Raw genomic sequence first — 13,216 nt, forward strand, 5'->3', positions numbered from 1 at the left:
CTCTCTCTCTCTCTCTCTCTCTCTGTGTGTGTGCGTGTGTGTGTGTGTGTGTGTGTGTGTGTGTGTGTGTGTGTGTGTGTGTGTGTGTGTGTGTGTGTGTGTGTGAATTGATGCTCACAATGTATACACATAGTTTTATCTTCTTGGTCCTGAAGAATTAAGAGGCAAGCACTGTGTTAGACAGTGTTGGGAAGGATGTTTGTTATAAAGCACAGATCTTAAACAAACTGTAATGTGACACATGAGAGTTCAACTACATGTTATTTCATGTTGCTGTTTGTTTCAGCTTATATACATATAAATAAATCATCTTGAAATTTATTTTAAAAGAAGCCACTAAGGATCTTAGTACATTTTTTAAAAATAATCTTTACTGATGACTAAAATTAGACTGCTTGCACCTCTCCAGGTCAGATTTTCTGCCCCCAAGAAGAATGTTGCCTGTTGAGCACCAGGAAAGGATCCACCAGTAGGTCTTCTGAGCTAGGCAGTCAGGCGTGTGCCCCTGCGTGGTTCTAATGGTCCCCAGAGCTAGGGACAAACCTCTCTGAAGGCAGACACCTATGGAAGGCACACAGCATTGAGTGCCCAGAGGCAGTCTCCTGTGTTGTTTAGCGCTGAGGTCTAAGGATAACCTTCCTGTGTTGGTTAGCGCTGAGGTCTAGGGATAACCCTCCTCCCAAGGTTTCTGATTGGAGCAGGAAGAAGGGCCTCTTGACTCTCACAAGTTTAGTACTCACAAGACAGTGGACAAAATGCCCACCTCAGTGAACAATAGATGGATGGCTTCTGTCCTCCAGGAGTGGACTGACCTATATTCAAGTTCAACATAGTTTGGTGTTAATTAAAGAAAATAATTGAAAAAATAAAGCAAAGATGTATGACTATATATTATGATTTCACCTGTATGTATTAAAATACACAGAAAACAAGTATGTACATGATTCTACAGGCTTTATAAGAAGGCAAAACCTGAGCACTGCTGGGAGGCAGGAGACCAGAGCAGAAACTCTTAGATTTTCAATTCATGTGTATTATTGGTATTCTTTGTTATTATTCTGTGTATAATTTATAATTTTAAAAAAGTTTAATCTTAGAAACTGAACAAGGAGTGTTTACAAGCAGGTGTGTTCTTGAATGGAATAGTAATTTATGAGTATCAATATTGAATTCTTATTGAAAAGATCATAAATAGATAGATAGCAGACATATAGATAGACATAATTTGGGGGTGGGGGATGAGTACATAAAATGAGTTTGGGTCTTTTGATTTTTTAAGTGCATAGTTGATTTACCTGTATCTCTGTCTGGGCACCATGTGCATGCAGTAACCTCAGAAGCCAGGAGAGGATGTTGGGTCCCCAGACTGGAGTATAGTCGGTTATGAGACACCATGTGAGTTCTGGGAATCGAACCCAATCCCCTGGCAGAACACCAATAATCTTAACCACTGAGCCATTTCCTCAGCTGGTGAGAAATGAGTGTATGTCAAAAGTCACACCACAGATTATGTTGTTGTACAGCCTTATAGCATTGGACCTTCTTTTTCAGTAACTGTGAATTGATTGTCAGAAAAAAATCATATAAGAAAAATATAATAATATGCTTTATGCATATCAAACAACCTCAATTCATCCTCCATCATTTAAGTGGTTAAAAACTCTGCATGGTAAATTAGCACAAACATATATATGTTATTAAGCTATAAGCACAAATATTCTAACCAGTCCTAGTTTTTCCAAATGTTCCAAATTCTCCTTTTCCCTTTAATGTCCTAAACTAGGGAGAACTTCACATTTAGTTTGGAGCCAGCACTTCCATGGGGATGCCCATGAGGCAGGCGTGGGGGATGCAGTCTGGCAATGAATCATGGACCTTCTCTCAATCTCCTTTCCATTGGTATGTTCCTGAGAAAGGAGCTTTCTAACTTTGACTCAGTTTCCTTTTGAATTCCAGAACACTCATGTGGTTCTGGGAGGCTTCATTTTTAATTGGCCTGAATCTGGCTCTCAGATCCACATAGAGCAGCAAGCCCTTGCATGGCAAAGGCTGCCTTGGTGTGCTTAGCTGGACTTTCACTTCCCACCCAGATTCCTAAGTACCAGCCAATGGGAGATTACATCAGATTTGCAAGGCAGACCAATTAGACATCCTGAAATCCCCTTGGTGACACAGTGCACCTGAAAGCCTTGGTTGTGCTATATCACACTGCTAAATTTAGATGTAGTCTGAAAAGAGGTGGAAAAAAATGCAAGATCGATCCAAGAACACAGAAAACTTGCCTGGGCCAGTTCATCTTCACTTCTTTTGTAGCGCAGAAGGAAAACAAGCTCTTTCCAACCCCAACTAGTTGTGACAGAGTCCTGGTTTCCCTGAATTACTCTGGAGAAGGAAGTGCCTTCTAGGTGCTTCAAGCTGATGTCTGCCAAGCCCACACAAGGTGGGAGCCGAAAGGAACACTAATTAGTCCCCAGAAGCACAAGTCAGCTGTCCAGAGCAGGGTTCTAACAGTATCTTGTGAGTGCTGATATGTAGGCATCTAGACAGCACACAGCACAGCTGAGCCTAAGACAAAGTATCAATAGAATTATTAATAGCACTGAGTACAGTGTGCATGTTGTTAATGAGATACCTTGCACATATGCATCCTTGTATTTCATGCTGGAAAACTGGACTTAGTATATGCTGCTATCTACAAAAATGTAATGGCTTTAATGACAGACAAATAACAATATTAGCCATTTAGACCATTTAAAAAGATGTCATGCTTTCTTTCTCCCAGGCAAAGATAGAAACAGAACAAAACAAAACAAAAACCTACCCCCAATAAAAACCTATGAAGATCTTTTTCCCCAGTCTTTTCAAATACCGTTGTTTAGTCTTTCCACTCCCTCTGGACTTGAAAGCCACCATCTAAGTTAAGATTCATTTAAGGTCTTCCACAAACTGACACTTCACCTGATGATGACTTGACAGCTGATACCTCAAAAAGGTGAGAAGAGGCACAGACAAGGACTGGGCTGAACCTGACAGGAAAACACTGGTGGAATCTGCAAAAGCTTTAGAAGATGTGGAGACTCGAATTGTCTTAAGAGGAAGGTATGCAGAAACTCACATAGCAGAAAGCGCCCAGGGCTTTGATACAAATGCCAGTTACTAGGTGCCTTCTCGTCTGTCATTCATGAAGATGCTGTCTCTCTCACAGGATGCATGTCCTGAAACTGGGAATTTCACATTCCAGAACTCAAAGTGCACTTCTGATTTAATCTCCAAGGAAGCACTGAAGAGACCACAAAAACTAGGGAGGAGAGAAAACACACACACACACACACACACACACACACACACACACACACACACACACACACACACACACAAATAGAAAAAAAAAGAATTAAGAATTATATAAAGAAGCAAAATAGAGATGTATAGAGCATTAATGGGATGTAGTGGGTGTGGCTATGTGGCTATATGTACATGTATTTCATGTTAATGAGCAAATATTTAAAGCATAGCAATTCTGTCAATAGCCCTCTCCACCATGGGGTTCTCCAAATAACCTTCCTACATTGTTCTAATTGGTCTTCTGACCCCCCAGAATCACTATCAACCAATGTTTGGCAGCCCATTTGTATGTCTGTGGCTTCAGCCGTATACTAAAAAGGAGGAAGAAACAAGGGTGGGAAGAATTTTAAAGTGAATTTTCCTGTTTGAATAAAAAGATGATATAATTCAATACATGAATCAAAAGAAAGCATTGTCCAGGTAGAACACACAGACAGACAGATGCACGCATGCACGCGCGCGCGCGCGCGCACGCACACACACACACACACACACACACACACAAGAACTGTTAGACAAGTCTGTTCATTTACCAGCAAGAAAAGAGTCATTCATTGGTTCTTATACCGTATACATCATAGGACATGACTTTAAAATAGCATTTATCTTTCAGTAACGACAACAAAAGCCCCTCAGGCCTCACTTTGTCTTAACATTCCTTTGAGCTTTCATCCTTCTAACAGGATGAACCAGACTGTCTATTCAGATGAGCCCATGTGAGGAACTAACAGAGAACAACAACCATTTTTCTAGTTTGTCCAAATAATAACCATTACTGCTCCTCTTGCCTAAAGCCCTTTCCCTTTTCCCTTTCAACATAAGAATGTAAACAGTAGCTGATAGATAGATTAGATTAGATAGATAGATAGATAGATAGATAGATAGATAGATAGATAGATAGAAAGATAGATAGATAGATGATTGATAAATACATAGGAACATAGATAGACAGACAGACAGGAATGTTCAAATCTTCCTGTAGACCTGGGGATAGATCAGAGTGTTGCCTAAAACACTATAAAGTAGAAGAACACTATAAACGAACACTCAACATTACCTCAGGAAAAGAGCAGGAAAATCTTATCAGGGATTTCTGTTTTGGTTTTATTTGAGGAGGGTCCACTTCCTATCCTGAGTGAGGGGACCCTTCTGTCTCTACATGGCCCAGTACTCTTGCACCTTCCAGCTTCAGTATGCAACTCTGGATTTTCTGTCACTTGAGTGTGCAAAGATGAAATATTGAGGATATGCATCATTTCATGTTTCCACACAGTGCAGGAAAATGGAACATGTCAATATTTGCCAGTCATGTGGCCTTTCTGGGTGTTTTTAACTTTTAAGACAAAGACAAACTACTCAAAGAAACTTTATACTTCTTTTCAGATTTTTTTATCTGAATTAGAAACAAGATTGTTTTACATGCCAATACCAGTTCCCTTCTCCCTCCCATCCTCCCCTAGCACCCTCCCAACTAAAACCCTACCTATCACATAACCTTTCTTCTATTCTTCCCCTGGCTCAACCTTTCTGCTCCCTCATGATCTCTGCATCCTTCCTCTTCTTCCCTTCTCATTCTCGTAGCTCCCTCCCCCTCTTCCCATGCTCTCAATTTGCTCAGGAGATCTTGACCCTTTCCCCTTCTCCAGGGGACCATGTACGTCTCTCTTAGGGTTCTCCTTGTTGAGTAGCTTCTCTGGCAGTGTGGATTGTAGGCTGGTAATCCTTTACTCTATGTCTAAAAGCCACATATGAGTGAGTCCATATCATGTTTGTCTTTTTGTGACTGGGTTACCTCGCTCAGAATGGTTTCTTCTAGTTCCATCCATTTGCCTGAAAATTTCAAGATTCCATTGTTTTTTTCCCACTGAATAGTACTCCATTGTGTAAATGTACCACATTTTCTCTATCCATTCTTCGGTTGAGGGGCATCTGGGTTGCTTCCAGTTTCTGGCTATTACAAATAGTATTGCTATGAACATTGTTGAACAGATGTCCTTGTTGTATAAATGTGCTTCTTTTGTGTATATGCCTAAGAGTGGAATTGCTGGATCTTGTGGTAGACTCATTCCCATTTTCCTGAGGAGTCGCCATACTGATTTCCAAAGTGGCTGTACAAGTTGGCACTCCCACCAGCAGTGGAGAAGTGTTCCCCTTTCTCCACATCCTCTCCAGTATAAACTGACATTGGTGTTTTTCATTTTAGCTATTCTGACAGGAGTAAGATGGTATCTCAGAGTTGTTTTGATTTCCCTGATGGCTAAGGATATTGAACACTTTCTCATGTGTCTTTCAGCCATTTTACATTCCTCTATTGAGGATTGTCTATTTTGTTCTGTACCCCATTTTTTAATTGGATTGTTTGGTGTTTTGGAGACTAGCTTCTTTGTATATTTTGGAGATCAGCCCTCTGGCAGATGTGAGGTTGGTGAATATCTTTTCCCAGTCTGTGGGCTGCCGTTTTGTCTTGCTGACTGTGTCCTTTGCCTTTCAGAAGCTTCTTAGTTTCAGGAGGTCCCATTTATCAATTGTTGATCTCGGTGTCTGTGCTACTGGTGTAATGTTCAGGAAGCAGTCTCCTGTACCAATTAATTCAAGGGTATTTCCCACTTTATCTTCTAGTAGGTTCAGTGTGGCTGGGTTTATGTTGAGGTCTTTGATCCATACTTCTATAGGAACAAAATTAGTTTTCACTTTTTGAATCCATAAAATATTCTTTTTTATACAGAGGAAAGTCTGCCAAAAGTAAACTATTTCCAAAATGAAGGAGAAGGTTCCCGTGTGGATGCTCTCCTGTAAGTCTGGCACAGACTACAGTACATAAAGACAAGTGTGCATCAAGATTAGAAACTCAAATAAAAACTGCTATGATTTGTAGTTAGAAATACTGGGTTTAGATCTCTGGACATTTCCCTAGTGCCTGATTTCTCTTATGACACCCACTAACAATCTAAGCCACAGAGGAGCAGCTACCTTAAATGCCCTACCCTGATAATGAGATTGATGACTAATTTATATGCCATCCTATAGCCTTCATCCAACAGCTGATGGAAGTAGAAGCAGACACCCATAGCTAAACACTAAACTGAACTGGAATCCAGTTGCAAAGAAGGAGGAGTGGTGAGCAAAGGGGTCAAGACCAGGCTGGTGAAACCCACAGAGACATCTGACTTCAACAAGGGGGAAGCTCTTGGTCCCCAGACTGATAGCTGGGAAACCAGCTTGGCACTGATCCAGACCCCATGAAGGTGGGTGTCAGTGAGGAGGCCTCGGGAATCTATGGGGCCTCTTGTAGTATATCAGTACTTATCCCTAGCATAAGAATGGACTTTGGGAGCCCATTCCATATAGAGGGATACTCCCTGAGCCTAGACACACAGGGGAGGGCCTTGGCCCTATCCCAAAGGATATGTCAGACTCTGAAGATCCCCCCATGGAAGGCCTCACCCTCCCTGGGGAGCAGAAAGGGTATGGGATAGGTACTGTGTAAGTGGGGGCCAGGGGAAGAGGGGAGGGAAAGGGAACTGGGATTGACATGTAAAACAATCTTGTTTCTAATTTAAATAAAAAATGGGGGAGAAATATTGGTTTTAATTTTAAACTCTGCTCCTAATTTGCTACTTGATGTTGGGTAGTGTCTTGGCTTCATATAGATTTCAACTTCTTTATTTTAGCAGGGAAGCAGATAATAGCTATCTTGTACTAACAGTTTTGTTTGTATGAAAGATGCCTTATGCAGAACTGCTTTGAAGAACAAGGCACTATTTGGATGTTAAATGGTTTCATGAAGAAAATGTGGTACTTAGTCTTATTTCCCTCTCTCTAAACTGTTGTCAATAAAAAGTAGAGTTGCAGTGAAAGTGGCATCAAAATATATTTCGAAACTTGGCAGTGGTGGTTCACTCCTTTAATCCCAGCATTCTGAAGGCAGAGGTGAGATGTCTGGAGTTACAGGCCAGCCTGGTCTACAGAGTGAAGTCCAGTTCAGGCTCCAAAGCTACACAGAGCAACTCTGTCTCAAAAAACTAAGAAGTCATAAAATTATCCAAGAAATAGATGAGAAAATACTCAACATCATTAAACATCAGGGCACCCAAAACAAAGCTATCAAAAGACAACACCTCATAATTGTTGAGGTGTCAATTGTCAAAGAGACAGCAAGCATGGATGAGAGTGAGCAGAACAAAGATTCCAGTTGGTGGGATATGCATTGATATAGGCATAAGGAAAATAGCACATAGGTCAGTCACAAAACTAATTCCACTTATGGTGTGCACCCCCCAGGAGATGAAATCAACACTTTCCCTTGCCCCACCTCATGACTATTACAGTGTTACTTCACAACTGAGGCACAGAAATGTATTCATTGAAGGATGAATTGAAAAAGGAATTATGATATGCACAAGGGACCACTACTCAATCTTAAAGTTCTTGCCATTAAGGTTCCTATATACTCTAACAAGTATGAAACTGGAGTAAGATTTTATTAAGTGAAATAGACCAGATATAGAAAGATTAGAACAGTATCTCATATAGATATGAAATCTTAAAAATCAAGTGAACAAAAAGTCAAGTGCATAGAAAAAGAAAGTAGAACAATGCTATGAAGTGTGGGATCCAAGATGGGATGGGGAGATGGCAGTTGAGGGTACAAGCTGCACCGTAAAGGATCAGTGGGAGGATGATAGCTAATAATAATGTGTTCTCAAGGGAGAGCTGGCTCCACCCCTCACCCTGGGTGTGCAGGACTGGAGCTGGCCCTGACCCTCGACTGAGGTGGGCGGTCCCAGAGGAGGCCCAGAGTGACCAACTCCAGACCCACATCCAGGGCTTTGAATTTACCCCAATATTTACCCCATACATGACCTGCTGGGGTGTGTGTCAGGGGACTGGTCCAGTGGAACCATAGCCACAGTTCTCCATGACTCAGGCAACAACAGGCTATCTGAGAGCAGTTTCTGTAAGGGGCAGTATTGATGGTGTAGAAGCCAGAGGCCTTGAACCTGACCAACAACACATCGCAATGAACATTTGCAAGTAAATCTGTCTGGGCAAAGGGGTATCCTGTGTGACACATTGTAGCTCCCAAGGCCGCTAAGACAGCCGGATATGTGATGGAGAGGTGGGGAAGACAGAAGGGCAATGTGGCTTTTTTGTAGTTTATTTTTGTTTTGTTTTTTGTTCATTTGTTTTTGCTAGTTATTGCTGTTTAATTATTTGTATTATTTTTTTAATTTTCTTTTTTAGGGGGAAAGGCTACTGGGGTAGAAGGTTGACATAGGAGGACAGGGAAATGAGTGAGATTGAGTTGTATGTTGTGAAATTCCCAAAGAACCAATAAAAATTGTGGTTAAAAAAGAAGGAAATATAATAACAATGTGTTCTAAATGTGAAACTTACTGAGTAGATTTTCGGTACCCTTACTACAAGCACACAAACAATGGTGAGTGTAAAATAAGAATATGTCACTATTTTTATGGCAGTCATTTCAGTCACAGTATCATAAGCATCTTGGAATTAATTGGTCTTAAATGATAGTTATTCTACTTTCCTATGCAAATAAATCTCATTCCACAATACTTGATTCTTGAGTGATTTCCTCTTCCCTGTTAGAATGTATTGCACCTGCCATCCAGAAGACAAGAAGGCAGAGTGTTCCCGAAGTGTTTGGCAGATAACATTAAATGTAACTTAAGTATGTTTAGTGCTGTGTATACATTTCTATCTAACTTGCAGTTTATTGTATTGGAGGTTGCCTTAACCACATTTCACTGGGCCCCCTTTACATACAAAAACTTCATTCTAAATTTGTCTGAAATAACTGTTCAGTGGGCATCTCAGTTACACATACAGTAAAGTAGTACCTTACTTCTCATGTGCAGTTATAAGATCCTGGGGAAAAATCCATGATTCATGCTAGAGAAATGTGCTGCTTTCTAGTAAGAAATTCCTTGGAGTTGTGTCTATGGCTTAATAGGAGACAACTTTTACAAGAACATTTTACTCAACAAAAATTCCCTTCATAACTTTCAGAAATTGAGTTTGCACAAGAAACTGAGTAGCGTACACATTACTGAAGGAGAGCCAAACCCAGTGCAGTCATCAGACTCGCAAGAACTTGAAACCCTATTCAAAGCTGACCTGAGGCAGCTGCCAGCAGCTCTTCAATGCTATGTTCAGATGCTGTTTATTTTCCTTCCCAGGGTCCACCACATTACATCCCAGGAATCGATCACCATTACCAGACTATTTTTAGTAACATTGGATTCTTAGGATGCTTTATGTCTCATGACTAAACAACAGACTGAATAAAAGCATGGGCTCTGTAGACCAGATTCCCAGGCTTTCCCCTACTGTGCTGTGAATGTTTAGGTCAGTTATATGTTGCACCCATGCCTCTTTCCTGCTCTATGAAACAGAACAGTTAATCCACAGATGAGGCTTTAGGGAAGGAATGTTTGCCAGTAGGAAGTGTTACTGGATTACCAGGATGTTGGATTTAAAGAAGTAAAATATTTGAGGAGTTTGTTCTAGTATTTTCAGAGTTTGATTTAGGAAAAAAGTATTTATAAATGTGAGAGATAGCCATTGAAAGAGTCCTTTGAAACACAAAGCAAGCTCTGTTGCCATCACCATCATCATCATTGTTATTGTTGGCTTGAGATAGAAGTAATCACCAGGATAAGGGGCTGATCCACCTCTAAAAACCAGAAAACTTTGGAGCCTTACCCAAGACCAGGATTAATTTCACACCAAAGATGCTGCTGACATTGGTGCCTCCAATACTACAGAATGTGGACACTTTGAGATTCCATATAATTGATACACAAAGTAGGAAATAAGACCCAGAGCCAAATTCCATCTCCCCGGGGGTTCCAGATGTGTAGACAAAGCTCTACACCTGTATCCCACACCAGGTCTCCAAAAAATGCATCTTTTGTGGACCCTGGAGGGAAAATGGGAATGCTTCCTCAATTACAACTTCATGTTCAAGCTCTGTGACCTACCCAAGGTGGACATATCCCTGTGGTTTGCTATAAAGCATGACATAGGGCTAGTGAGAAAGCTCAGTGAGTGAAGATCTTTGCCTTACAGTCCTGGCCACCTAAATTCAAGGGTCACCTTGTGACCCACATAAAGGTGGATGGATACAACCAATCCCACCAAATTGTCCTCTGACCTCCACACAAGCACACAGTGTGGCACACCTGCTCTTCCCCCACCAAGCAGGTCATGTTCACGCTCACAACAATAAGAAATGCAAACGTTTTAAGTGAATAAAATAAAGCATGAAATGACAGCATCATCTCCATGGACTAGCTTCATCTTCAGCTGTGGTCCTTACATGGTGGGCAGGAAAGACTGTTGCCCGTAAGACAGACTTCGCCCAATTCTCCTCCTTCCTAAGGCTGGGATAGGCTTTTGCTATACACAAGGTACTCCTGCATATCTGTCTCCTGGTCTGTGCCTACTCTATTGTTGGGTAATTTTGTTCCTAAGTCATTTCCCCTTACTGACCTGGGAGACTGGCACCAGAAGGCAGCTCTTTGTGCATATGCAAAGCCTACTTCCTTTCCCATTTCTTTTCCTTCCTCTTTGATTTAATTATAATCCATTTTTCTTTTCAATCTAACACTTTTTAGTTTATTTGTTTGATTTAGTTTTGTTTTTCAAGAGTGTCTCTGTGTGGCCCTGGCTGTCCTGGAACCCACTTTGTAGACAAGACTGGCCTCAGACTTACAGACACCAACCAGCCTCTGCCTCCCAAGTGGAGTGCCGCCACCACTGCTCAGCCAATCTAACGTGTTTTATGTTTGTTTATTGTGTTTTGTTTGTTTGTTTGTTTTTTAGTACATACTTTGTACTGGCCACTTTAATATCCTTTTTAATCTATATAATTTCACTATCCATATTAATAATAAACAGGAAGTTATTTTCCTTGCTCATGTTCAGTCTTTTCAAACTAGATCTCTCTGACACAGAGAGAAGCTTGCCTGCTTCTAACAGAAAAACAGTGGAAACAGAAAACAGTGGTACAGAAAAACAGTGGAAACAGAAGGGGCATTTGAGGAAAGGTATGGACAGGCCCATAGTCTCAGAGGAGCTGGTTGGTAATTTGAGAACTATGTGGTAAAAAAGTTTAGGGTTATATGGCAAGTGACCATCTCATATGCTGAGTGAATTTAAGCCTCTAAATGACCATGACATTTCAGGTCAGTACTGAGAAGTGGAGGTCACTTAAGATGGGTTCTAAATTAATAGATGAAGTAAAGGAATTTTTAAAGTGCACTGTGAGGTCCTCAGTGATAGAAACCTGAAAACAAGGAGGATGGGGCACAACTCAGGGCTGAGAACCAGAACATAGTTTGGGGGACTAGGCTTAGAAATTTAAAAAAAAAAATAAAAGTAGCTGGGTGGTGGTGAGCATACCTTTAATCCCAGCACTAGGAAGCAGAGGCAGGTATATCTCTGTGACTTCAAGGCCAACCTGGTCTACAGAGTGAGTTCCAGGACAGACAGGGCTACACAGAGAACCCCTGTCTTGATTAACAAACAAACAAAAAAAGCAAAGAAAAGAAAAGGAAAGGAAAATCCAAGAGGAGTAATCTCCTAAAAGCAATCTCTACAGCTGGTGAAAGAGAACTCAAGACTTAAGGGAATGGGTAGCAATTAATGTTTGGCAGCAAGTGGACAGGGTAGGGGTGGGGGGCTCCTTGTATGCAGTGTGATGCTTAGGAGTACCAGGTGGCATTTTCTAAGGTACCTGGTATTAGAACAGGTACTTGGTGTTAGATAGAGGCAGAGGGAGAGCCATCTACATAGCTTTGTTTGAAGACTGATAACTGGCCCGGAAGGCTCTACCAGAGCACACTCATCCTTACAGAGACACTCAGGGCGCCTCCTCCTGCCTGGGTTGGGTTTTTTGTTTGTTAGTTATTTTATTTTGTGTCTCTTTGAGACTCTGATAATATGCTAGTTCAAGAAATAAATAAATAAACTTCTGGTATTTCCTTTAGAAAATCCACTTCTTGAGTCTTTTCCCAAAAATCAGGTTCTTTTATGAGACCAGCAATTCTGCCTGCTACCTTTTGCCTATCAGAGAAGGGATGCAGATTTTCTCCCAGCTAATAAGCAGAAAGTGTTTGAAGCTGTTTGGCTCATTTGGAAGAAAGCATTAAGAAAAGCTTATTTACATTACTGTTAATAAACAGGAGACATTTTTCAAGATGCTGAAAGCAGAACATTTGTTTCTCTCCTTCATAAACAAAGGTCTCCTATATTTGTGCCCTTCCTCCTTCGTTTCCTCTGTTGTCTCCCGTCCACCCCCTCACCAGCCCTGCAGCCTGGGCTTCTCCTGCTGCTTTGCTCACTTCCTAACCACCACCTCTGTGTATTCTTCCATACAGCACCATGTGCTCCAAATAAAAGCCCATTGTCCATCCGACTGTCATTCTTCTTTCTTCTTTATTCCTCCCTGTGAGTCATATCCGGAAGTCCATCTTCCTCTGGAGTGTCTTTCTTTCTGTGTCTCTTTCAGATCCTAAAATGATGAAGGGAATCACAACAATGCCACATTTTCCTGACTGTTTGTATCATATAAACAGTGCCAGACAACTTCCTCTCACAATGGTCCATCCTTTTCCTTTTGGGATGCCTGCTTTAGAGAGGAAGGGTTGTTGTTAAAGACAGAGATGCTTTGGGACTTTCCATTGTGTCCTTCCTAAATGCTTGGTAGGTTCTTCATCATCATCTAGGATGTGGCTGTCTTTGAAGTTTTGAAAACAGTGGTATATTGTTAATAAATAAAAGCACACTTACAAAATGTATTAGAAATTCATGCAATGAGGAGGACCTAGCCTACATCTGTCTAGCA

This window comes from Cricetulus griseus, chromosome 2 (assembly GCF_003668045.3).
Source record: "Cricetulus griseus strain 17A/GY chromosome 2, alternate assembly CriGri-PICRH-1.0, whole genome shotgun sequence".
NCBI classification, from domain to species: domain Eukaryota; kingdom Metazoa; phylum Chordata; class Mammalia; order Rodentia; family Cricetidae; genus Cricetulus; species Cricetulus griseus.